This window comes from Sturnus vulgaris, chromosome 2 (genome assembly GCF_052056855.1).
Source record: "Sturnus vulgaris isolate bStuVul1 chromosome 2, bStuVul1.hap1, whole genome shotgun sequence".
In the NCBI taxonomy this organism is placed as follows: Eukaryota; Metazoa; Chordata; class Aves; order Passeriformes; family Sturnidae; genus Sturnus; species Sturnus vulgaris.
Window position 1 is genome coordinate 110247908 of NC_142244.1, and position 23119 is coordinate 110271026.

At 38.8% G+C, this 23119-nt stretch overlaps 1 long non-coding RNA gene across 3 annotated transcripts in view; it reads left to right on the plus strand.

Annotated features, from left to right (window-relative positions):
- The window catches only part of LOC148224958 (uncharacterized), a 51073-nt gene extending 37974 nt beyond the window's left edge, over positions 1-13099 (plus strand). Inside the window, exons 3-7 of one of the 3 annotated variants that reach the window (XR_015801806.1) lie at positions 261-356; positions 2497-2782; positions 9696-9755; positions 10602-10687; positions 11641-13099. This is a non-coding gene — a long non-coding RNA (uncharacterized LOC148224958). The remainder of the gene's footprint in view (positions 1-260; positions 357-2496; positions 2783-9695; positions 9756-10601; positions 10688-11640) is intronic. The other 2 variants (XR_015801807.1, XR_015801808.1) reach the window with 2 other exon arrangements.
- The last annotated feature ends 10020 nt before the right edge of the window (positions 13100-23119 follow it).

A 23119-nucleotide genomic window follows, 5' to 3' on the forward strand; every position in this document is an offset into this window, starting at 1 on the left:
GTCCATCTAACCACACAGAAATGAAAGGCGTTTCCAGAATTACCTGTCCATCCTGGTAATTTATAAGTGAGGCTTCCTACTGATGGCAAGAACTGCATTGTCTCCTCTGTTTACAAATGTTACAGTAACCTGAGCCCTGGAGTTTAACTAAACCTGATTTAGTAGAGTTGAACTTCAAAAGTAAGACATTACACATCTGTTCCTGCTATTCAGAAGGTCTTTATTACGCTTAAATGTTGTTGATTCTTTTGTTTTTTCAGACTTTACAAGAATCCTAGCAAGTTGAAGGGATGCAGGGGAACATTGCTGAAATGAAGAGATTCACTCTAGAAGCTTCCTGAACTACCAAAGGCTAGGTATTAACAGCCAAATTGGAGAATATTTCCTCTCAGATTTCATGCCTTGGTCTCACCTTGTTTTTCAATTCCTTTTTTTTATTATATAAAGTGATTTTTTCCTATTTGTTTTCCTTTTGGGTAATTCATGAGCAGTTTGTCTTTGCTCTGCAGATAGAAAGACCAATATGCTGCACACAATGAAATAAGCAACACATCAGGAAAAATGTAGACTAAACATGGATGAAAAACCTAAGGGAAAACTTGTCTACTGTGAAGTATTCCCACCAGATATAGTTAAACTGTACAATACAAATCTCTTTTACGAGCCTTGCAATGTGGAATATGCTTAAAAAAGAAGAGCTAACATTTTCTTAGATTAAGATCTTATCTAAATCTTAAAGTCTGTGCTCAGGGTATGCAGCTGTCTAGTCATTCAGGTGCCTGCAATGAAAGTCTTGATCACAGTGGGGAATAGTGAAACAAAATGAGAGGAGGAATGAAATATTTAAGATGATCTTCACTAAAAAATTGAATTAATTCTTCATTATATTATTAATTCACTACTGAACATAATTAATTTATTGGCCGTTAATGCTGCTATTTGCATTACCATTGGGTTCTCTGGATAAAAGCACAATGTGACTTTCCTAACACATTTCAAATGCTGTAATCAGACAGTGAATTGCTCTTCAACAGCACTAGATTTAGCCACAGATATATTTGGTCTCTCTAAACTGCTTTCTGAGGCTGTTAATAACTTGAGAGACTGCATGAATTATTTTGAACAGCTCTGATACAGGACAATAGCACAAAAAAAAAATCGTATACTAAACACGTGTTTATAGGATACCTGAGGCTGTCTTTAAGTCATTTGCCCTTTCTCCATTGTTACTCTACTTCGAAGACCCCACACTAAAATACCCCTTAAGCTCTATGTTCACTGTTCAAGATGTGGACAGATTTGTGGGGGGACCTCTTAACACAGACAAAGTCCTCACTTAGAGAAGAAAAACAAATTGTAATTAATGCAGAAAAGTTTGAGAACCTGCACTTGTTTGACAACACCTTTTCTCAACACTTATGTTACTATTTTCATTATCATTACAATTATGGCATTTCACAAGATCTCCTGTTGTTGCAAGGATTTCCATATGTGCAGTAGGAGGTGGAAGGAGAGAAATTCCAACGAGAAGAACTTTCAGTTTGGGTCTCGAATATTTACTTGTGCTCTTTCTTTCCCCAGATAGTAATAAAGCACTCTCAAGTCTGAAATATAGTCACTGTTGTTCTCTCGATATTGGAGTATGCTAATATTACACCTCTACAGTCTTATCTAAATGAGCTCACTGAATTACATAAATAATATTGGCAATGATGTGTAAGGAAAAAAATCAAGTTCACTCTCTCTAATCAATGCTTGCTTGGCAAGTCCAATGAGTGAAACAAACAATCAATGAAAAAGGCTGATCTATGTCACTGCAATCAGGGATAAACTGCATCTGAATCAGAAAACTTAATTTTTACATTGTTTCTTTTGAAGTGACAATCTCCACAGGTAATCTTCAGAGGACATTGCTGAAGAAATCCAGACAGAGCAGAATTCCATCAACAGAAAGTTTTACAACATAATTTCCTTGAATTACATTAACCAAAAAAAAACCAAACCTTTTCCAAGAAATTGCTAAGTTCTGTTGAAGGAGGAAGTCTAGTTAATTATTTTTAGTTCTGTTAACCATTTCAAAAGAGAGGAAAGGTATTTTTTCCATAGTCCAGAACTTTAATAATAAGTACTCCCATTTTTAAAATCTTAAGGTGTGGTGGACACAGTTTCATAGGAGAAGGCAACCAGGCCACAATAAGAGCAAAAATGTGGGGGAGAAATAAGTTTAGCTTATAAATAGTTGTATTTTTCTTTAAAACTTTGTTGCTGCTAAAGCTATTTTATTATTGTGGCGTACATCCTTTAACTATGTTGCATTAGATGCCAAAAGGCCGAGTTAGAGACCAAATGGAAGCTGTCAGGTGAGCTTAACCTGTCTTTCAGTGTCTGGCTCAACTCTGTTACTTTAAGATATAAAAGCATTTGAGAAATATGACCATAAACATTTGACAAAATATCTAAAATGACAGACTAAAATTGCTTGTGCTTGTTTTCCAGCTTCCCTTTGAATGCACACATCTTCAAGAAATAAGAGTAGACTTCTTCCCCCAAGGATTTTCTTCAAGTGTTGCTTTTATGCTATGACAGAATGCAAGAAAAAATGAAAGATTCCTCCCAGGACCAAGACCATTAATGAGACAGGGAAGCACTCAACTCTGAGTCACTTTTGGAAACACCACACAGAATCAGGGCTCAAGTTTTTCTACAAAACTGATGCTCATTCCCTGACACTCATGAAATGAGGCTCTGGCTCAGCCCAGCAAGCTGCTGTGGTGTGCATCAGGTAACTTTTGACACAGGGTCTGATCCTACAGCTCACCTGCCTGCTTTTAGGGGTGCCTTCATTCCCCTTCCAGACCAGAGGCCTGATGCACACTGTGATCATAAGTGACATGCTTTGTCTGTAGTCTTTTGAAGGAAAATATTCATCCAAACCTGAGGGAAATGAAAGTTATGCTTGAAAGACTTGTGAAGGCAATGCACAGCTACAACTCTACAATCATAAAAACATCTAATATTAGCACTGCCATTGTAGGGGCCTTTGCTCTTTTGACCCATCCTTTCCTACACAGCAAATCTACTCCTGGATTAGACTAATTGTAGCTCACATTGATGGAAGATGTCTGCTCTGCAGATGACCATGGACACTCTAGACTGCAGCTAGAATACTTTCTCTAGTACTGAATCAAATTTTGGTCTAGAAGAATGATATTTTCATATACAGAGCAGCCAACCCAGTATCCCATTTTCAGCTGCTCGGAAAGAAACAGCTGATACACAAGCCTTTTTATGTAGTGGCAGATCATATCAGCAGTCCTAGGAAGGGCCACAAAAACACATTTTGCCCATGAATGGACAAAGAGGAGGAAAAACAGGCTTTGCACATATTCCAGACATGAAAAAAAGTAGAAATGTAAAGGGTAAAAGAGCATAAATGATAAAGGGAGCAGGAAAAATCACATAGGGAATAAGAATTAATAGGAAAACAATGTAGCAATGATACAATGAGTGAGAGAAAGACAAAAGGAGGAGCCAGAGGGAGCTGAAATAATGAGAACTTAGTAAGTCAGAGCTAAAAAGATGGATAAGAGAAGAAAAGCAGCAATGAGATGTAAGACAGGATCCCACCAGAAGCACAGTAATGTGTAAACACTGAATGACTTTAAATAAGTTACAAACTGAGTTCCAGGTCTTTCTCTTCCTATGTTCAGCAAGCAGGCATGGACCCCAAAGGCTAACTGTGCATGGCTCCAGTGGTGATGATAATGATGAATCCAGAAAATCCACTTTGATTATATTGCAAATTACCAACTTTGTATCATTAAACTAATAATCACAGCTGGAGAAGGAAAGAGAATTTACAGAATTTGGAGGATTTCTTATGTGAGGTGAAATAATGGATAAGTTTAGGAAATCATTTTCAGGTACAAGCTGAGAAACAATCTTAGGGCTACTAAGTCAAGGATTCAGATGATACGTCATATATCCAAGCTGTAAATTATTCAATGGTATTTATTTATATGATCACAAAATACTTTTCTCTTCCATTTTATCCATACCTTCTCCAGAAGCCAAGCGTGCTTTTCTCAACATAATGAAACAAAAAAGCTCTCCTGGGTCAGATGAGCAATCTGTCATGCTGAGCCTTGGACACACTGGGTGCCACTGAGATAAGAAGCAGAAGGAAAGTTCTGAGCCAGGTCACCCTCCAGTCCCCTTCACTTCATCTTCCCCCTTTGCTTGGTGCACTAGAGATAGCTGGGGACACATCCTTGCCTTTCCTATTTAATATTCAGGTATGGAGCTGCTGTCCACAGAGTGGAATAGACATCTGGAAGTCATCTGTCTCTGTCTGAGGGCAGGATTAGCTATCCTTGACAGATACATATCCAATGTATTCAAAAAATCCCTGGTGAAGAGCTCTCCTGAGCCTTTTCAAATATGATCTACTTGCTCTGCTTACCTTCAGAAATATTTTCTTCATATTTAATCTAACCCTCCTTTCTTGTATTTTAAGTCAATATTTCTTAACCTTCACAGCATCAACACAGCAGCAAACTTTTCTGCCTTTCCCAGAACTCCTATGGAAGTAATTTGCAGCAAGCTAAATAAACTGTCTTAGTGTAATAGCTGAAGTGAGCATCAGCAACAACAACAAAAAACCCCTGTTCTTTAAGCTGTCTGCACCATTGGCACTGTGCCTATAATGACGGGAGTGTACCATGGAATGTTCTCTGGCACTGGGGCCAGCAGCATGGAATGGCCTGGGTGTGCTAAACACATTCTCTACAGCATCATGGCCAGCAGCAAAAACAGTGCTGCCTACTGCTGTAATACCTGATCAGCACAGGGAGTCACGTTTCTTGCCCTGGTGGTCTAACCTGTGCAAATCAAAATAGAATAAGGAGGCCAGCAGTGATACAGCCCACTGAAGTATTGAATTTTTAAATTTTTAGTTTACTTTATTGATTACAGATACACATACTAGGCCTCCAAGTACCTCATGGAAAAAGTAGCATCATTACATATGCATAAATATAAACTTTGATTTGTGTGCTTTCTTTTCTCCCAGTTCATTACTCACAACACAGCCTTTATCTGTGCCTCCAGTCTCCCTTTGTTTTTGAACTCGTTTTCCATCACCTTGCAGTCCCAACCTCATACAATTTTTATTTCTTATTTTTCAGTTTCTAAGAATTTATCTTTTATCTGACCTTCCCACTGAATCCATGCAACATGCCTATACAACTTCCACAGTGGACTTTTTACCCCTTGATATCCTCTGAAATGCAGCAGCATATACAGTCTGAAAGCTGTTTTCAACAGTACTGCACAGTTTTCTGGCTGAACACAAGTCCAGTTTGTCCCAGCAGCCTCATTTAATGTTTCCTGTTCCAGTGGCACAGGAGTCTGTATGTGGTTATCTTCTGTTTCTTTTGGAGTTCATAGAAAATCCTTTATATCAATGGCAGTCCTCTACCCTTTTCCATTCGCTTGCTCTACCAAAAGCAATTTCCTTTTCCAATCATCAGATAATATTTATGCATTCAAAATTGTGATCAATAATAGAACTATCCCATTTCAAAAACAGAGAGGCCAAACAGACAAAATTAAGCTGTTTCACTTGATGGGAACTTCTTTCTGTACTGTCTTGTCCTTCAAATATCATTGCAGCCCTAGTTTAGCTTTTCTCACTGAGCAAAGAGTTTTTCTATCAACTGATAACGTGAAAGTTTGAAACTTCTCATATCCAGCCCAGATGGTACCTTATAAGCCAGTCCCTTGGCTTATAGGAAGAAAACATCAATAGAAATGCAATTTATCTTGTGCTCATCACCCAGAGGCGTTGTCAAGCACTCTGGAGCAGATCTGCAGCTCCCTCGTGGGCAGAGCACGGGCACACAGCCCAAGCACTGGGCACTGCCCAGTCTGGGTGTGTGTCTGTAGGGAGAGGGATTGGTCAGGCACAGACACACACATCCTCTTCTCCAGTTTAAATCTCCAGTTTAGATTTAAACTTCTATTCTGGCAGAATATTTTAATCAGGGCAAAAGTCAAGGAAATGTGTCATTGCCTCCCCCTTGCCTGGACTATTGTGTTTGTAAGCAAAGATCTCTGAAAGGTCTTATTTGCTGGAATCTCCTAATCTGTGGCCCCCTCTGCCCCCCTCTCTGCTCAAGCCCACTGAGCTCAGGGGTCCAGCTGACACTTATCACTCCTTATCAGGCTCGAGGTAGCATGGGCATTTCTTCTCATCATTTACACAGATTTAAGAAGCAAACTAGATCACATTCCACTTTCATGTTTCCTCCCTGATGCAAGTTATTTCATTAACACTCTCGTGTCCACTTCAGAAGATTTCACAGGCCAAAATACTCTTACACATCAAAGTAAAATTCTCCAGGCTGCTCATAAATAACTCCACAAGCATAGGCAGCCATATTATGCCACGATGAAAACACTTTTTCTGTCCAAAATCTTCAGAAGATTAACATCCTTTCATATTTGTTTCATCTTTTGTATCTCACAGAAGATGATCTAGGAGCACGGACATGTTTATGATGTGGAAAATGCAGGAAAAGTTTCTCTTGGCTGATCAGGTTACCAAGGCACTATTAGGTATGAGGAGGAATTGATTCAGAGGAATCGATTTTGCTGGAAAAGGTTATATATGTATTGAGAAGTAAAATAAAAGGAAGAGGTGGGGAAATCACAATACAGACAAAAATAGCTTTCGATAAACTGCCTTGGTTGCCATAGTTCCTTACTTGCCTTGTCAATACAAATTATGAATAATAATACCTATATGAAAGTCAGACATAACCACACTTCTACTGCTGCCCTCACAAACATACAGAAATTGTTACTCCTACACTATATTGATTCTTTCTCCCTGAGCAGAGCATGATGCCACACTGGAACCATTTCAATCAGGTCTTGAAGTTCCCAAACACTTTGGCACCTCAGAGTACAAAGCTGTGGGACCCCTTTCCCCCCATACTCAGTGATGTTCTTCCTCTGTCCCCTCCAGAGGCCACATGGTGTCTGTCACTCAGCACAGGTCCCCTCTCAGGGCTGTGTCCCCAGTGCTCCCACAGGAGCTCTCCATAGACTTTCCCTGCAGGGATGTAGCACACACATAGAAAGAACAAGAAAAAAATGGTTGAAAATTGTCCTCCTTAGGATAAAATTTGCTGTGGCAGAAGAAAGGGACACAGAAAATGCTCCTTTTCTGGGGCAAGCACCTGAGGCTGTCACACCTGGTCAGACACTCATCTCTACCTGCATTGCAGTGAGTCCACACCCCAGCATTCTCAAGAACAGGTTCCTAGCTGCTAGATTCCAGCTGCTTCAGAAATTAATAGACATAAGAAAAGCACTTTCTTGGTGGTGGGAAATTGTGTCTACCACTAATCCAGGGCTCCTTTCCTTCACACACCCCTACACACCCACCCCCTCCAATTTTTGCCAGCTTTCTACTCACAGGTTAAGCAGGTGTGACCTCAGAGCAGGTGTCATGCTCAGCAGTATCTTGCCTTTGGCATAAACTCACATTTTCCATTGAGTTCTGAGCTACAAAAGATCCAGAAGTCACTCCATTGCAAGCAGGTGAAACTAACTTAAACCTTTGAGAAGGTACATACTGTACCTTTGAGAAGTACATACCTGCTAAAGGTACTGCTTTTTGAATGTCAAATTACCCTTTTTTTAAAATGGAAATTTATTAATGAAATAAGTAAGCACTCATAGGCTATGTTTGCCTTCTGGAAATATTTATTTGGAATTGTATATAATTTTTAAATAATGAAATAGTGAAATATTCCCCCAGAATACCAAAGAATTCCAGACTGCTCTGCAAAGATCTCAAAAAGCTTTGTAAGGCAAGATACTAAGGGAATACTTATAGACTTGACTACCAGACTCAAACTAGAAAGTATTTTCTTTGGTAAATTTAGATGAATTTGGGATTTTCCACAGTAACTGGTGATATTTTATTGCCTGTTTTTGCAATTTCTGTTTGTTTGGGTTTTGGTTTTTTGTTGGTTTTGGTTTTTTATTTTGTTTTGTTTTGGTTTGGGTTTTTTTTGCAAATATTTGATGACTTCATTCTCTAAAAGCAGTGTGCTTTAAGAGAACTGTAGTTTAAGCATTTGTAAAATTAAAATGTGCCCCTTTCCAATTTTGTTTTGCAAGAGAAGGCTCTTCCCATCTTACACCACACAGAGCAAGGAATTATTTTAGTATAGCATAGGAAAGAAAAGACTGAGACAAAACCCAAACATTATGGATGAAGCAATTCAAAGCCTTTGATCCTGAACAGGTTTTAGACATTGTCAGTTGCACATTTATGAGAGGAGATGGGAGCAGGAGAGATTAGAAGAGCAAAATATTGGGATAGAAAAAACATGATGTGTTCTGCTTATGCTTTAACAACATAACCACTCTCATTCTGATTTATATACTCCCTTGAATTGCAAGATGCATTGAAAGTGGCAGCCAACCACCAAAAAGTTGTTGTTTTTCAGAAATTTTCAGACAGCTTAGGAACATGTACCTCTATAAGAACTTGGATCTATACTCAGTATCAGATTTTTTGATACTCATCACACTCTCCTTAATATTTAGTTTCATTGTGATTACTCTAATTGCAATACTAATAATTAATAGTTTACTTTATATCTTGCTTGCAAAGTACTCAGGGGAATGTAACACAATAAGCACAAATACAACATAGAAGCATATGCTTTCAAATTCTTAATCAGAGGAAAATGATACATAATTTAGTATTTGAAGTATATTATTAGAAAGATGAGATCACCAGCTTGTTTCCAGATCACAGAGCTCTTACTTCAGGAACAAAAGTGCTAGATAGGCACTCAACTAGATGTGAATTTTTAAAGAAATACTCAAGATTATCATTCCCCACAGCTGATAAGGAAACAAGGACATCATGCACACTCTGAGGTAAAAAGAGCTGCTCCTCTGTTTTTCCAGATGAAGAATTTTACTTCATCTATCTGTTTTCTAATTGTCAGAAAATGCAGAAAAATATATTTATTTACACTTAATCTGTTCTAAAAGCTTGGCTTCTAAGGTATTCTTTATAACCTGGTTTTTCAGCACAAGGTTTTTTATACTTCATGTGTTTTTTCCTACTCCAGAAAGTTTTTTTATCAAATACCTGAAATAAAAATCACGTCAGGATCAGTTGAAAAAGAAAGCACAACAAAAGTGGACACCAGATAACCTGCCAAAGTCTATATTTCTGCCCTTTGACTTTATCTATTCCAATATAGCATTGTACTTTTTGTGTATGACAGGGAGTTGTTTTTACACTGGGAAGCAGTGTTCTTCACTGTCATCTTAAATTGTTACTATATAGGTATGGCTTTTTAAGATTTTTAGGGCCTTTATTGAGTATGTGTGCCTTTTTTTGCTCCACTTATAGCAAAAGAGCCTACTGGAGAACAATTTGTTGCATAGTACACATCACATATTGAATTGCATTCCAGTTTATCAGAATTTTTTAAAGCTGTAGCCATCCATACTATAAGCTTCTTGTTGGTATTTTGTTTCTGACCTTGTGCTGGCAGAAGTCTTACAAATAAAAATCTCTCCAATATGTTGTTATGGCCAGGTTACTGCCACCCCTGCACTCCTCTGATGCCATTGTGTGTGCTCTCTTTGCATTGCAGTTGCCTACCAGATGGAAAACTATGCACTCATTGAGAGTTCTTCTTGGCAATCCATCTTCAGTAAGAAAAACAGACCCTGATATTTCTGCTATAACTGAAATTAAAGGAAGCCTCAGCAACCAGAAGTAGTGACAGAACTGCACAATACAATGTTCATTGGAAAACTGGGGAGTTTGATGGCTATGTTATTTTTCTCCTGCAGCAGATTTTCAGGTTATGCACAATGAGGAATAAGAACTTTGAAGGGAAGGAGGATAGCATATTACCCCCAGGAAGTTTGTAGAAAGCAAATTCAAATTACTGTAGTAATTTCTAATAATAAATCACATTTCTGTGGTATTCTAGGGAACTTGCACAATTTGCTAGAAACAATCCTTTCTATTATACCAGGTGTTGACCTAACTGTGTCATCAAAGATAGTAATTTTTCCCATCCTCCTTGCATGCAACAAATTCAGATCCTAAATAATTTCTTTCTACTAAACCTCGTATTGAAGAGACAAAAGTGCACTGAAATTTATTTTCTATATTTATATAAACTTCAAATTGTCTATACAGGCATCAGACCAAGACAGTAAAGCAGCAGCTCACAGATAGCAGAATGAGACAAAGGAAAAAACACAGGTTTCTTCTGAAGGGATGTGCACATGTTCTTCATGTAATAATTCATTTTTGTGTAATACATTTAAATACTAAATAGTTAAACTGCAAAAAAAAATTAAATCAGAGGCAGGCTTTAAAAAAAATATGAATAACTCTTCAGTTATGGAGTCAAGATTATGACCTTCATATTGCAAAGGGGGTATATTCATTTCTGTTCCTTTAGTAATTAATTTTTTTCTACTTGTAGAAGCTAAAATGGCATTAACAGCAAAATCTTGTGTATTCTCTTCTTCACGACTTTCAGGGCATAGTGCACAGAATGCAAGCTACCATCTTCTGGGAAATGTACAAAATATGGGATGGAACAAGCAAGAAGAAATTTAATCACAGGTGATTATTTTTTGAATGCTCAGAAAAAAAAAATCCTGAATTCACGTTTATATACGGCCTTGGGCATATGGATTCAATACAATCAGCTGAAATGAGTTTTGAGCAGGAGAGTCACATCTTGCAAGACATCTCCAGTTTTGCAGCATGCAGGTCAAACAGGAGCAGCACACCTTTTCTGTAGAGTGCTGCTGAATCAACCCCACCCTGAAATGCAGCTGGCTGTGCTGCACCTCTGCAAGGAGAGGAATTTGCATGAGCAATAAATCCCAAGTGATAGAATAATAAAATGCACTTACTGCAGAAGACTGGCTTTCTGTCACACCTCCAAACATGGGGCTTTAGAATCTCGAGGGATCACACTGAGGAAGGAACTATAAGAAATATGCAGCAGAAATTGTGTGGGAATCTTATTAGGTAGCACTCTAGTGTCTTATGTCCTGAGAGAAGAGGATTAATATCCTTTTTCAAACACCATCATCATACTCTTGATACCTATATACCTTTACTGATTGCTTCAGGAGAGGCTGTGGCCTTAATTTCCTGTGGTAATGGTTCCCCACTCTAGTTGCATACTGTATGGAGATGAGTTTGCTTTATCATGCTGAAATTTCCTGCTTCTCATCGAACAGTCTTTCACCTTTTTTTGTATAGCAAAAGCAGAAGAAAGGAAGCCCCTACTTTCCTTTCACCATGTCATTTGTCATTCTATATGTATTTTTTCAGGCTTGTTATTGGGTTTTTTTCCAAGTAATCAATCCTAATCTAAAACTCCTCTCTGGCTGTTTTCATTGACTCATTTTTCATTTTCTTTGACATGCACAAATGTACTCCAATTCTGCTATATTATTTTCCAGGTGGAAAAGCAGCAGTGAATGCATGAACAAAGACTGCACCACTGATTTATCTAACATTTCTGAGCTTATCTAATGTGCTCCTTTTTCTTGTACTTAAAGGTTTCTTCTTCTCTGCACACTGGAAGGTGTACATAGTACCAATGCTCATATAAAACCCAAGGTCTCCAGCTGAACCCTGACACTCACAGAGGAAGAGGGAGCCCTTTGTGCAAAAGCTGGGAAGGCGAAAACAAGGCAAAGAGCAATCAATTGATTTATTAACATTACCAGTTTAGGTTACAGTGCACTGTCCATTAGATTTCAATAATGCTTACATATGTTCCATACACCTGCACAATTGCTAACAGAGCTGCACATTTCTGAGATACAGTTTGTGGAATGGCACAACCCTTAGGGCATTCCTAATGACACCAGAGATTAAACAAGGTATTACACCAGACACGTATCAGTATATTTATATTGTGCTGTACAGCTGAAGCTGTGCCAGATTTAATGTCCTATTGCACAACACCATCAGATATTGATTTTATAAATACAGTAACCTGCAAGCTTTATTAGCAAGCAGATTGATGAAAAAAATGTTTAGAGCTGAGTTTGGGCTGTGTGTATTCAAGATTATAACAAAAGTGGCATATAAAAGATGTCTTGATGAATTCTCTGAGATGTAAAGACATCACAATGAAAATAGATTGTCTCTGAATCTGGGCCATTTGATCGCTTTATATTCACCATGTTTTCTATGGGGAAAAAAAATGTAATGTGAAACAAGAGGAATGCAGGCAATGTGGACCAGACTTGTAACTACTTAAGGGATTAACTTCCAGTGATTTTGGTACAGAATCTGAGAATCTGGGCTTAACTCCTCTTTTATTTGGTATTTCAACAAAATGCATCCAAGATGGTGAGAGTAAAAAATAGCAGGGAGAACTGGAAGCATATGCAAAGGCAGAGGAAGAATTGCAGAAAGCCTGCAGTGCCTGTCATCCAAGCTAGAGAAGACAACTCCTGTATCACTTACTTCAGAAAACGTCACACTTCAATTTTGATTTATGTTATCTTATATTTCAATGCAAAGAGAATATGAGGAAATTATCAAACTTATGAAGTGGTATTATCTATATCAGAAACTTTCCATTTATTTAATCTGCATATTTCTCAGTTACTGTAATGGAGATGTACAAGTTCCTTTAAGAAATTCAGATCTGTTGATTATACAGAATACACGAGCTTTCCCCTTTCTGAATCTCTGCATAAGTGGGATAAGACATGCCAAAGGCCCACAGACCTCTCTTCTCAGAGAACAGCACTGCAAGAAACCACTTTATATTAGGAACTAGGTCAAGATGCAAACTGAGATGTCATACTCATTCATTATGTTTAATTACTTTCAGTGACTTGCTGAGCATTGTAATGTGTTTAGTACAAAGTTTGGTTCAGGATTTCTTGAACAGAAGAGCATGACAATGGCAAATGCCATGAGCATGTCCATTAGAAACCAATATTCTGTTACTTCCTCACTGTGTTCCATTTAATTTGCTTTGTCAGTAAAGTTGTTCACTTCAGGTTTCTACTGTCTCACGTCAAGTTTGCTTTTTCTCTTTATTTTTTACAAAGATTACAGATCTTTGGTAAAGACTTGTAAAAGAAACACTTTTAACAAACTTAGAGACTCATCAAGGCTATACTTATATTAGGAAATCATCAGCCTCACAGGAATGAATTAGCAAACAGAAGATGTTGGCATTGAGAACACTACATCATCACTACACACAGTCTTCCAAATTTTACTTCAGACTAGGTTTAGTTTGGCCATCAGGACTGAATGTCCTCTCTGCATGCATCAGTCAAGCAGTCCACAGTAGCAGTGGTTGAAACCTTTATATCTAAAAGAGGGCCATGCAGTGGAAAGAAATGCAGTGAGATTCACACCTAAGACAGGGGTTGTTTAGTTTCCTCTGCATTCCCAGGCACCAAGAGAGCAAAGCAAGAATTGAGGACAGCCAAGGAGTTTGCTTTGAAACTGCACTGCCACTTTAAAGGAAAATGTGGATTCAGTCAGGTATTCTGTGCTAAACATGACATCTGCCTGAATATGTTCCAGGTTTAAGAGCTGAGTAATCCCTCTGTTTGAAATTCTGCACTAGTGCTGGTGACAAGGCTAACTGATGCACGCTCCAGGTCTTGCAGGTTCATGTCATAATATGTTCCTACATTCAGTAGAATTATAGAAGGTGTTTATTCACTCTATCAGAGGAGGTTTTCCTTGACAGCATTGGATTTTTATCTAGGCATGCCAAAGTCAGGTTTTAGCATTGTACCAATGCCTGAAATACATTTTAAAAAGCATTTTTAAAAGATCAGGTTAACAAATAATAGAGAATTACCAAGAAATATGCTAATTTGGAATAGTCTTCAAGCTTTTAAGCCTGAAAGAAGAGGTAACTAATCCAAGGAACCAGAAGAACAAAGACACAATACTGCTCACAACTATTTTCCATTTATATGAGCAATAGGCAGAACTGCTTCTGTAGGTTCCACTATAAAAACAAAACATTGTCATATTTTAAAGCAATGGCTCAAGATTATAGAGCTGCATAAGCACAGAGCAGCTTTCTGCAGTGTTTCAAGCTATTTCTGTAATATTTTCATAAGCGATTAAGAGTTGTCTCTTACCCTACTTCAGTCAATAAGAAATTTGCATTCACAAGGATTAAGAACATAGGCCCCAAATCAAAGCTCTTAAGAATTTCTAAGTCTCATTGAGGTCAGTGTAAAGCAAGCTTGCACTCGAGTGCTTTGCTGGGAGGAGGAAAAATGCTCAGTGTTTTTATATTTTGCCTGTTTGTCTAAGTAAACAAAAAAGGCAGCGGAAGCTGATTTTTAATTTCTGCCATCACAGCTCTGAAACTGAATGGCTCAGCTGGAAAACAAGAAAATTAGCCTATGGCAGGAAGCTATAGAGACACAACACCAAGTGAAAAACAGCACAGTATTTATCTTCCTTATAAGTTAATGTTCTACTTCTGGCAGTGAGTAGATGTCAGCTGACTCCAGAGCATTTAAATATACTGGCAGCATAAAGACCTTTATGCATCAATACTTTTTAAATGCAAAGTTGTCTTTACCCAGACCCTGATAAATGATGACACATGTCAGTCTACCAAACCTAACATGGAAAAATGTTAGAATGTCCTTATGAATGAGAAAAATTTCAATTAGAGAGTCAACAGAAACTGTTCCATTCTTACTGGCAGATGAAGATAAATAAAAAGTTCTGCAGCAGAGAAAACATACCAGTCCCTGATTCTTGTAAGAGAAAGGTCAACATCATTATAAATCTCCATCTTTTATTGGATGGGGGGAAGAAATAGTGACAAAAGGTGAGGATGAGGTACTTAATGTTGTCTTTGCCTCACTATTCAATAGTAAAACCAATTGTCCTCTGGGTGCCCAGCCACCCTGACCTGGAAGACAGGGATGGGGAGTGGAATAAACCTCCATTATCCCAGGGGAAGTGGCCAGTAACCTGCTTTGACCTTTCAGTAACTACTTAGACACACCCAAGTCTATGGGGCCAGATGGGATCCACCCAAGGGTACCAAGTGACCTGGCAGAAGAGCTCACTGAGCCACTTTCCATCATTTACCAGCACTCCTGGCTAAGCAGAGAGGCCCCAGGTGACAGGAATTCAACAAATGGGATGGCCATCCACAAGAAGGAGAATCCAGGGAACTAAGCCCTGTCTGTCTGACCTTGGTGCCAGAGAAGGTCATGGAGCAGATCATCCTGAGTGTCATCACCAACAACAAGTAGGGGACAACCAGGGGATCAGGCCCAGCCAGCATGGATTTGGGAAGGGCAGGTCCTGCTAACCAACCTGATATCATTCTGAGACAAGGCGACCTGGTTACTGGATGAGGAAAAGGCAGTGGATGTCTTATACAGAGATTTTAGTGAAGCCTCTGACACCATTTCCTACAACATTCTCCTGGAGAATCCAACTGCTCGTGGCTTGGGCAGGTGTGTTCTTGGCTGGGTGGAAACCTGTCTGCATGTCCAGGTCCAGAGAGGAGTGGGGAATGGGGTCACATCCAGCTGGGGCTGGACACCAGGGGTGTCCCCCAGGCTCAGCACTGGGACTGCTCCTGTTTTATGAGCAGTGACTGAGGGAGTTGGAGGTGTTGTTTTGGGACAGGAGACTCAGGGGAGACCTTAACTGCTTTCTACAGCTCCCTGGAAGGAGGGTGTGGCTGGGTGGGGATTGGGCTGCTTTCTCAATCAACAATTAACAAGGCAAGAGGAAATGGCCTCAAATTGCACCAAGGGAAGTTTAGATCAGATATTGCAAAAAATTCCTTTCATGAAAAGAGTTGTCAAGCACTGGCACAGGCTGCCCAGGGAAGTGGTTGAGTCACCATCCCCAAAGGTTTTTAAAAGATGTGTACTTGTGGTGCTTAGGGACATGGGCTAGTGGTGAACTAGGCAGTATCAAGCAAACAGTTTGGACCTGATGATCTAAAATGTCTTTTCTACCCTAAATTATTCTACAATTATAAAGATTAAAACTGAAGTTTCTATATTACAATGTAAAAATATTTTATGTGATAATGCAATGACCTAAAATGTGATAACGTAGAATACCTGCCTTGGGCTGTACATTGATCTTTACATTTATCATAAATCCATTCCATATCTTTCCCTGATAAGGACATTTCCTCACTGCTCATCTTGGACTCAGAATAAGAATGCTTGCATTTCTTCTGTTTACAACAGGACCACAAGAGAGGCTATACCAAATTTATGATATTTTCCTTTAAAAACATATTATTGTGAAATATCATTGGAATTATATTGGCAGATCATTTCATTTTGAGTCAGTTTACCCTTACAATTTTGTGCATTTGATCTTTAGAGAGTGAAAGTCTTATCAGGAGAGTAAATCAGGACCCAATTCTCAGTCCAGACTTTCAACAGAAGATAACATGCTCCTGAGAAGACACAGGCACTTCTTAAGCTTTGATAGAAATGGAAAAAGTGAGATTGTATGGAATTAATTACTGTACTTCAAAGCAATCTTCTATTTCTGGACTCATTGACTGACTTGGATTTTACTGATTGCAAACCTTCAAACGCTTAGCACTACTTAAACTTTTACCTGCTGTGTTAATGCCTGTGTGCACAGCCTGAGGAACTGACCAAGGCTCCTTGTAGAACACAGCAGTGGCAAGTCAATTCCATTAAGAAATGAAAAAGAAAAAAAGAAAGAAAAAAACCCCAAAAAAACACCAGGAAAGGAAAATTTACACAAAACGAAAGAGGCTAAAAGACCTAAGTGGGGATTTTCTTCTGCTTTGCAATCAAATAGTTTGTAAAATGCAAACACAATAATTTTTTAACTGAAAGTAGTTTCTTCTTGCTATTAAAAAGCTTGTTGGAATTTCTCTGAAAATGTATGTTCCATGTGAAAGTGAATTTCCTGATCAGTACATACACATCAGCAAGCTATCCTGATCATATGAATACTGAAACAGTTATTGCTGACAAAGGAACTACTGTAAAATTAATTTATCATTCTCCTGAAAGATTTTTCAGAGATAAAAACATGTAAATGCAATTTATATACCTGCTGCCCAAGTTATCTTAGGGGACAGGAGAAGGAGCTATGAAAGAAATCTGGCCTATGCATAGGATATCAGATTACTACCTAAAATTTCTCCAAAACAAATCGTGAATAGCTTGTTGACTTCTGACAAGTAGACTGGGCTACAGAATTGCACAGATGTGAAAAACTAGATTGCACAGAGACAAAGCAAGGACTAGCAGCAAAATACAGCATTTCATTTCTCCATTCTCTGCAGGAGAGCCTTTCATTCTTTTTGTCCATTTCAGCATAAGGAACTCTTTTCAATCACAATTCTAACCCATTCCAATATATATTCTACCAATCTGCTGCAAAAACAAAGCATTGTCTTATTACAGAACTCAAAAATCTCATTCTTCTCTCCATTAACCAACCCATTTCCTAGGGTGGTGAAGAAAGCAGTTCCCCATACAAATTTGTTATCATATTTCTGCTCCCCAAATACCAAACAATTTTACTCGTCAGGCACATCAAGAAAACTTGAAGAGCTCCCTTAAAAACACGAGCAAAATTTCTGAGTTTTGTTGTAAACTCCTGAGGAACTGATTCTCTCAAGCAGAGCCAGAGAACCAAGGAATGAGGGAATGCAGTGGACACAAGATATTCCCACAAGCAAAGGCAGAGAACCCAGAACTGACTCTTGCTGGCCACATCCACACCATCTCAACAACCTTCTGCAAAGCTTTCCATTTCTATACAGCCTTTATTTCTCCTGTATTTAAAATCCTCCAGCTGGTGTCAAAGCTGGTTTTGGCAGGATCTTGGCCACCCACTGTGGGTGCAGGATCTGAAGCTTTCTCAATGCCCTCCTATCCCATGTTTTCCACCTTCAGGCTCCCATCCTACCTCCTCCAAAGCAAAAGATGGATTTGCATTTCCTGCTTTTGGGCAGAAACACCCATTCTTTAGGCTACTTTCCCTCTTTGGCACTCTTACCAAGGATCCTACTGGCTCAAAAAAGCAAACACCAGAATCCCCATCATTTACTCAGAGCAATAGCCTGCAGCAGCCGTTCTGACCAACTGCAAATCCACACAGTGAAATGCTGTCTACCACTTCAAGTCAAGAGAACCTCTCATGTTTACAGAACAAGGACAAAAGTGCACTCAGGTGTAGTAGCAGCCACAGAAGGGCTGGTCTCCAAGGAATTTGGAATCATCCATACCTCCTTTTAATTGCCAACCTAGCTCAAGTGAACAAGTTGACTGACAGTAGGTGCTAATTTACTTTAAAGGATGAATATTTTATTTAACTTCCAAGCAAATCAATCCATACACCAGCAATTTTTCACAAAGATAATTCTGTATTCACCACAAAGCCAAAAACCTGGATTCTGCCACCATATATTTAAGTCACATGAGTTTACAAAGGAAACTGATGGTGCCACAATGTAAAAAATCCTCACACCAGAGGTTTAAACATAAATGCAACATGAATCCCTAGATCTGCTGGACTGAAGGGAACTCCTCTCTTTTGCCAAAGCCATACTGCCTGTAAATGCTCAAGAGACATATGCTAGCTTAATATTTTTGTGTGCAAATCACTGCTTAGGCCAATTCCAAAGCAAAAAAAGGCTACTAGGTATGAACCAGATCCAGCACAATCCCCTCTCCCTCCAGACAATTACACAGTCCAGGAAACTATTGCGTACATAACTTAAAATTATTTCCACCTCCTATTCCCTTCCTCCATTATCTCATATCTCCTCACCTTTCTTACCTCCTGTTTTTTTCTCAGAAGTCAATAAATTGCTTCACAGCAATTTTACTATATCTTCTACTATTCCCTTGTTTCTTTAGCAACCATAAATAACTCTGCTTATTCTGAAAGTGTCCTACAGAGGCCGATCACACAGGCTCGGGTTGGAGTTTCACTCCAGTCTTAAAATCTGGAGGTCTATAGCCACATTATCTCTGTTCTGGAGAAAAGTGCTGTGGTGCTTCTTTCTCCCATGATTTAGGGAAGCAATATAGGGTAGGATTGTTCAGTAATGAAACCCAGGGAAAAGCTAAAACATTCATCTTAATAATAGCAATAAAAAAGGGTGATACTCACAAGTAACTTTCTCTGATTCCAAAGTCATTGCCCCAGATTTGCATCTGTATAGATGAAGTTCATTTCTCAGTCTTGTGATTTTTTATGGTGCTCATTGTATTACTCATGCAATGATTGCAGGTTGTAGATATCTAAGTAGGACAAATATTTTAATTTCTCTGGCTATATTAACCAAACATCAGAGCTGTATATAGAGGTATATTTTTAATAAACTAAATTTGATTGAAAAATGTTACTAAATTTTGAGCAGCTTTTAAAAATGAGTATTCCATTCACCCGAGCTGTTATATATAACTGACTCATTAATCTAGTGGTCCTGAAATAGCTTAAGTAATTTTAAAATACAGCAGCAGATGTAGGCTTCAATGTAACATAAAGCTCTGCATAGAAAGTGTTAGAGAACTTTGAACATACTTTATTTTGAGCTATTTCCCCCACTCCTGTGCAGCTATATATTTTCCTACAGTTTTTGAAGTAAAAGTAGTGGAGATTTCTTAGTTCTGTTTTTATAACATTGCCTATTAGCACTCTGTGGAGGCAAGAAAAGGCAACTTTTCTTCCAGCAGACTGAAATGACCTCATGATGAGCAGAGAAAAATGCATGTAAGAGAAGCACGAAAGAAAAGCCTATTTTTAAGCCCACACCTTGTTTAGAAGACTTACAAAATAGCAATGTCTAGCCCACACTTACTGGTGGCTTTATGCTGTTTTGGGGGGGGGGGTTTCTGTGCTGCACAATAAAGTTATTTACTTTTGAGAAATACTGGTCTATGTCAGCTCCAGCCTAAGAGACCAACAACTTAGTCTGTCCTTGGCAACACGACAGGACCTGCCACTATATCATCCTGAGCTGTTCCTGAATGTCTCCAGCATATTATGTGCAAATGTGCTTTCCTCTAGTTCTGGGTCTGTAACCTTTCTTGGCTCCTCTTTTGTTATCCCTGAAACGCCACACTATTCTTGTACCCCACAGACAGTACCAAGATTGCTTTCATAGAAAATGGGATCATTACTCTGACAGCTGATGAAGTTTTGGGCCATATTCTCTCTCAGTAATAACTGCAAATATTTTATTTTCTCCTGATTTCCTACAAAAATGATTTACAGTGGCAGGAGGGACAAGGATACACAGTTAACTAAATCCAGCTTTAACCAACTTTTGTTTAATTGCTGAGACTTTGAGCACACAGAGCTCCTGCATTCATCTCTGAATAGTGTTTGTGTTTCTGGGAATGGTAAGTTGGCAGTGGGAAGGTGCCAGCAATGTCTCAGTAGTGCTGCATTTGCAGACACATTTAGAGCACAATCACATTTGAGAAATCTCCTGCCTTTCTCTGTCTGATATATCCTGGAGCATTAACCTGGACAGCCACAATGGCACAGGGAAATCTTCCAGCAGCAAGTGGGATGTCTGGAAAGATGAGGAAAAATCCGGTAGGAAAAATTGGAAGGAAAGTTGGCGGACTTGGGAGGGCTTACTGTCCTACTGTTTGTGGGTCTCTCTACCTACTCCAAGGTGTGGGAGTGGTCCACACCTGGCCTCCTTACATTCCCTTCTCCCACCTAACACTTTCCTTTCTATCAAGTGACAATATGCAGAGATGTGGCAAACTTCAGCCATGTCCTTCAGGCAGAGAAGAGAAGCTGAAAAACCTGGAGCATCCAATTGTAATGTGCAAATGCAGTGTTATTTCTATTTTTGGTACTCATCTGCTCAGCTCTCACAGGCAGAGGAGCTCACCTCTGTGTGCCCCTTCTTCAGTCTGCCTTTCTGTGCCATTCACTTTAAGAGCTGAGACAACTGTGCATATATATATACACACACATATATAAATATACACATATATATATGTGTGTGTGTATGCAAGTATGTGTTCAAATGCACAGATGCACATGTAGAACTTCACACAATGGACACCAACCCCTGCTGAGACTGCTGGGTACCACTTCAGTGCAAAATCTCATGATTTGGAGAGGGGAAGGATGTTCCAGATTTTTAATTTTTTCAATGTTGTTATTTTAGAAAGCAGTGTTAGCTTTTAAGGATGGCCTATGGCTGCATACAGGGGTGTTTCTAGCACTTTTTTAACTGGTGAGAACCATCTCAGACATGGTGAGGGTTATTGCATGGACACTGCATGCTGCATCCTGTTTCAGTGTGTAATTCTGGATCTATTTGTGCTCACATCAAGCACAATGTGAACCTCGGCACCACCCACGCTCAAGGTAGGAGAAAAACAATATTCTGAAAGTGTTTTCAGATAGTTTAAAATTCTGATGGATCTAGACTCAGACTATCCCAAGGTCTGTGTGGAAAAAGGAATAAACAATAGAGTGAAGCACTTGGAACACCCAGCAAGCTCAGGGGAGTTTTTCCTGTGTCTGCATTCCTCTAGCATTTTTCTCTGCAGTTTTTAAACAACAATTAAAGGAAATCTCTTTGGAGCAAGGACACTGTTAAAATGAGCATTTGTTTAGGTCTTTGGGTCCACAGTGCTGAAAGGAAATTTGAAGTGTTATGATGTATTTAAATATATGCTGTTGCAAGAGCTGAAGTTACCCATTTAACAGCCTGTGTTGTATTGTTTGCAGCATCCTTTCAGGATGAAACTCTTTCATAATTGGGCTTTTTGTCTAAACATGTATATCCATGTGTGTGTATGTATGTATATGTGTGTGTGTATATATATATATAGATATACACACACACACACACACACACATATATATATATATATATATATATATATATATATATATATAGGGTTTGTGCATGGGTAACTTTTTTTATACATTGTTTCTTCACAAAACCATTTTTTCTGAAAAATTCTCAAGTAACTATATTTACCAATAGAAATTTTTCAGGGAGATAAACCCCATGCAGAAAGATGCTTGAGCTTTCCAGTGAAAAATCATCACAGCTGAAACAGGGAGAAGGCTTAAAATCAGGTTTTGAATGGTTAACAATAAGAAGGGATGGATGATATTTTAACAATATTCATAAAAAAAGGCAGCTTTACTGAGGCTGACAACCAAAGAGCTTCACTGCACAGTAAGAGTGTGAGCATCTCACTGTGAGAACAGACGTGGCTCATTCAGTAGTGCCTCTTTCTCTTCTAATGGAGTGAGTCTGACCCCTGTGCATTGAACAGGTTGCACAATGGAAGACAAAAGAGTGTCTGTCATGACAATTTCTCCTCTGTTTTGAGGTGACAATGCAGCAGCCATCTTTTTTTTTTTCTCTGTAGTCATTATAAAACACAAGACGTGATTTTTTTCCCATTCTTTCTTTCATAAATACATTTTAAATTAATATGATAGATTGGGGACAAAAAATCTTTGCTTCCCAAACTGACTCTAATATGAGTATTGGATATGGCTGGGGAAAGAGGCAGTATTTCAGCCCTCAGGTGAAATGTTTAGATAAGAACTATATTTAATATCTGCTTAGTATGATGAACTTCAGCCTTGGTTTGCTTCCAAAGCTGGCTGGTGGGAACCTCACGAGTCATCAGTAATTATCATGTTGAATTTGCAAAAGATGGGTGAATGCCAGACCCTTAAAGAAGGAAAATGCAGTGCCCATACTTTTGAAAGGAGGGGGGAAGAGCCAGAGAGTTGCAGAGGTGTCAGCTTAGTTTCAATTTCAGAAAAATTATAGGGAAAGAAATCATCAAGCCAACTATTTTTAGGCACCCAGAATTAGAGAGGGGGGGGGAAAAAGCAAAAGGAAGCATGGGTTAGTCTGACAAGTCTTTCTTTTTCCAATCCTAATTGCCTCAGGTGACATGGAAACACTTTGGTAGAAGAGAAGCAAAAGATGTCAAATCTTGGCTTCTTGCAGTGTTTTGAATGACATGCTCATCATCCAACTGGGAGCCA